Source organism: Rhinopithecus bieti, unplaced genomic scaffold (assembly GCF_001698545.2).
Source record: "Rhinopithecus bieti isolate Rb0 unplaced genomic scaffold, ASM169854v2 scaffold_69436, whole genome shotgun sequence".
In the NCBI taxonomy this organism is placed as follows: domain Eukaryota; kingdom Metazoa; phylum Chordata; class Mammalia; order Primates; family Cercopithecidae; genus Rhinopithecus; species Rhinopithecus bieti.
In genome coordinates, this window is record NW_016825766.1 from 15,867 (window position 1) to 20,162 (window position 4,296).

The 4,296-nt window shown below is 41.7% G+C and overlaps 1 pseudogene across 1 annotated transcript; it reads right to left on the reverse strand.

Annotated features, from left to right (window-relative positions):
* Positions 1–343: 343 nt before the first annotated feature.
* Positions 344–1,190, reverse strand: LOC108522723 (chondrosarcoma-associated gene 2/3 protein-like; annotated as a pseudogene). The gene is made up of 2 exons (XR_001883588.1): positions 927–1,190; positions 344–717 (listed from the first exon to the last, which is right to left on the reverse strand). The product of XR_001883588.1 is annotated as a chondrosarcoma-associated gene 2/3 protein-like (transcript).
* Positions 1,191–4,296: the final 3,106 nt, after the last annotated feature.

Genomic DNA, 4,296 nt, shown 5'->3' on the forward strand with positions numbered 1-4,296 from the left:
AAATTTTAAAATGTGCTCCTAAACAACCTAAGGGTCAAAAGGGAGTCTCAGGAGAATTTTAAAATACATTAAGTTGAATGAAAATAAAATATACATACCAAAAGTGGGATTCAGCTAAAGTGTGTCCTTGAGGGAAATGTATAGCATATTTTAAATGTTTACATTGGAAAATAAAATCTAAAATCAATAACCAAACTTTCACCCTAGAAAACTAAAGAAAGAAGAGCAAATTGAATTTAAGGAAATTGTAGAGGATCTCCCCTCCCTCCCTTCCCACACTCCCACCTCTTCCCCCTTACTCCCTACCCCCACCATTTGACACACACAGACACACACATCATTTTACAACATATTCATTTTATTTCCATCACCATGGGGCATACGCTTTGGGGTGCAAAATGTACTCTACACCCTGTTGGCTACTTACCTGGGGTTAGACCTCTGGAGACTTTTCAGATAGACTTCAGGTCTGTGGAATTGCCCGGGAATTACTGGCTGCCCAAGGAGACGCTGGGGACAGTGAAAGTCTCCTTGCCCTTGTGGTCCTGCTGTGGCTCATTTTGATTGAGTTCCTCATTTGGCTGGTCAGAGTGGCAGGATAGTGTTGGCCCACTCCATTCCTCAGGGATTTTTGAAGTGGTGGTCTTTCAGGGAGAGGCTTTTGTTCCTGGAACTTCCTTGACGGGTCCCTTTTCCCTTCCGGGTTGTCTTGGGAACTTGGAAGGACAACAGGGAGATCACAGAAAGGCATTGGTTTGCGGAAGAGGATGGAGGAGGGGTGAGAACAGGGGCTTCATAGAGAAATGGTACAGGCTGGGGTGGGGGTTGTGCCAGTGGAGGACAGGTAAGAGTCAGAGCTTGGGTGAGTCGTTCACTTTGATAGGGCTTCTGGGCCAGGGTTGAGAGGATGCTTTCCCCTTCCTCGCCTCTTTGGCATTGGTGGGTGGATGTTGGACAATGGGCTAGAGGCTCGTGGTTTCCTGGGCATCTCTATCACACCAGCATCTCTCAACAGTCTACTACAGTCCCCCTGGTCTCCCCAAGCCTCACCCAAGGCTGGTGAAGGCAGGCCAGCAGGCTAGAAACTCACACGACAATATCATGTTAGTCTTGTGGGAGAATTCCTTTTCCAAGAAACCTTGGCCTTTTCTCTTAACACCTCCAACTAATTGGATGAGGCCCATCCACATTATGGAAGTTAAACTACTTTACTTAAAGTCAACTGATGGTAAATGATGATCACATCTACAAAATACCTTCACAGCAACATCTAGACTACTGTTTGACCACACAGCTGAGCACTATAGCTTAGACAAGTTGACACATAATACTAGCCATTGCACATATCTTGCACCATACAAAAATGTAACTCGAACCACCGTCTTAAATGTCAAAATTACGTTTTATTTTTTTTCTAGGAGGAAACAAAAAAATTGTGTTACCTGAGGTTATGTCTTAGTCAGCTCAGGCTGCCATAACAAAATGCCACTGACTAAGTACTGAAACAACAGAAATTTATTTATTTTTCACAGTGTTGAAGTCTGGAAGTCCCAGATCAAGGACTGGCGGGCTTGGCTTCTGGTGATGGCCTTATTCCTGGCTTACACATGGCCCTTTCTCAATATGTCCATTGTTGGCCTTTCCTCTGTGCATGTGCAGAGAGAGAGAGAGAGCTCATGCAGGCACAAAAATACTATCTTCTGTCTCTTCTCCCTTCTTATAACCACACTAATTCCATGGGATCAAGGCCCCACCCTTATGACCTCTTTTAACATTAATTACTTCCTTAGAAGCCTCATCTCCAAATACAGACACCCCGGGGCTGGGCTTCAAAATATGAATTTGGTGGAGGACATAAGCATTAGCAAAGAATGGACACATAGATTAATAAAACAGAATGGAGCTCAGAAACAGACCTGCAGACATATAGTCAGATGATTCACAACAAAGGCAATAATGGTGAAAGTACAGGTTTTCCAACAAAAGGTGCTTGAGCAATTAGACATCTATACACAAATTATGATAACCTGGACATATCCTTACATATTCCATGCAAATTAACTCAAGATATATCATAGACCTAATGAAAAATCCAAAAGCTATACAACCTCTATAAGAAAACATAAGAGAATATCCACATAACTTTGAGTTTGGTGATGAGTTTTTAAATTCAACACCAAAAGCATGATCAATGAAAGAAAAATTTGCCAAGTTGATTTTATTAAAATAAAAATCTTATGCTCTTCAAAGGACAATGTTAAGAGAATGAAAACAGAACCACAGACTAGCAGAAAACATCTGTGGTACACATATGTGAAAAAAAATTTGTCTCTACAATATACACGAATTCTTAAAGCTTAATGGTAGAAAAAAATGAAAATAGGCAAAGATCTGAACACATGCTGTACAAAAGAAGATATGCACATGGCAAATAAGCATAATAAATATACTGAGGATCCTTTGTCATTAGATAATAGTGCTAAGTGAAAGAAACGAGTCTAAAAAGGCTACATAGTATCAGATTCTATTTATATAACATTCTGAAAAAAGCAAAATTATAGAGATGAAAAACCTATCAGCGGTATAGCCAAGGGGGTTATGTGACAAGCACAAGGAATTTATCTAATAAGGGCAGTGAAACTAGTATGGCAATACTGTAATGGTGGATGCATGCTTGCTTTGCTCTGAATATTTGCGTTCCCACAAAATTAATCTGCTGAAATACTCAGGTGACGGTAGTAGGTGGAAGGTGGCCTATCTGGAGAATGACTAGATCATGAGAGCATAGTCCTCATGAATGGGATTAGTGTTTTTATAAAATAGTCCCCACAGAGATCCCTTGACCCTTCTTCCATGTGAGAACATAGGCTGTCTATGAACTAGGGATCAGGTCTTCACCAGGCATGAAATCTGCCGGCATCTTGATCTTGAACTTTCCAACCTCCAGAATGTGAGAAATAAAGTTCTGTTGTTTATAAACCACTTAATCTACACTATTTTTGTTAAGAAACCCAAACAGACTAAGAAGATGGCACAAGGCACTTGTGAAAACCCATAGATCTTTACAGCACAAAGAGTGAAGCTTAATGTACTTCGAGTTTAAAAGTAACTTAAGAGGTTGGAGAATCACGGGACAGAATGTAGAATGTTACACACACAGGCCGGGCGCGGTGGCTCACGCCTGTAATCCCAGCACTTTGGGAGGCCGAGGCGGGCAGATCACGAGGTCAGGAGATCGAGACCATCCTGGCGAACACGGTGAAACGCCGTCTCTGCCAAAAATACAAAAAAATTAGCCGGGCGTGGTGGTGGGCGCCTGTAGTCCCAGCTGCTCCGGAGGCTGTGACAGCAGAATGTCGTGAACCTGGGAGGTGGAGCTTGCGGTGAGCCGAGATTGCGCCACTGCACTCCAGCCTTGGCAAGAGAGTGAGACTCCGTCTCAACAAAATAAAAAAAAAAAAGAATGTTACACACACACACAAACCTAGCTGTATTACAGGTGTATGAAACCACCACAGTGAAGCAAGTTGGGGTGAAAAGTTACCATATTTGGGTACTCTATCAAATAAATATGTTTTTTACAAAGTATAAGTTGGCCAGATAAGTGTGTAAAATAGTTGAACATTTGATAATCATTTAATTTTTCAGAAATGAAAACTATTGAGTTTTTGTTTAATAAAAAGTCCTTCTCTTTAAAACATGCATACTGAATTATTTGGAGATGAAATGGTATAATGCCTTAGATTTGCTCCATGTTATTCCAGCAGCTCATATGCAGGTAGGTGAGTGTCTAACTGGAACCAGATTTGCTGTGTATTTAAAGTTGTTCATGCTGGGTATCAAGTATACTGGGTTCATTATATTAGTCTCTCTATTATTCTGTATGTGTGAAGGCTTTCCCTAATAAAATTTTTATCATAAATATGCCATTAAAAGTGAAATCCTAAATGAAACTGACCACTTTGTAGAAACAAAATAAATAAGTAACCAAAGTGATCCAAAAAGAAAAAGAAAACTTTTGGCCGGGCACAGTGGCTCACACCTTTAATCCCAGCACTTTGGGAGGCCAAGGCGGGCAGATTACGAGGTCAGGAGATCGAGACCATCCTGGCTAACGAGGTGAAATCCCGTCTCTACTAAAACTACAAAAATTAGCTGGGCGTGGTGGCGGGTGCCAGCTACTCAGGAGGCTGAGGCAGGAGAATGGCGTGAACCCCGGAGGCGGAGCTTGCAGTGAGCGGAGATTGCGCCATTGCACTCCAGCCTGGACAACAGAGCAAGACTCCATCTCAAAAA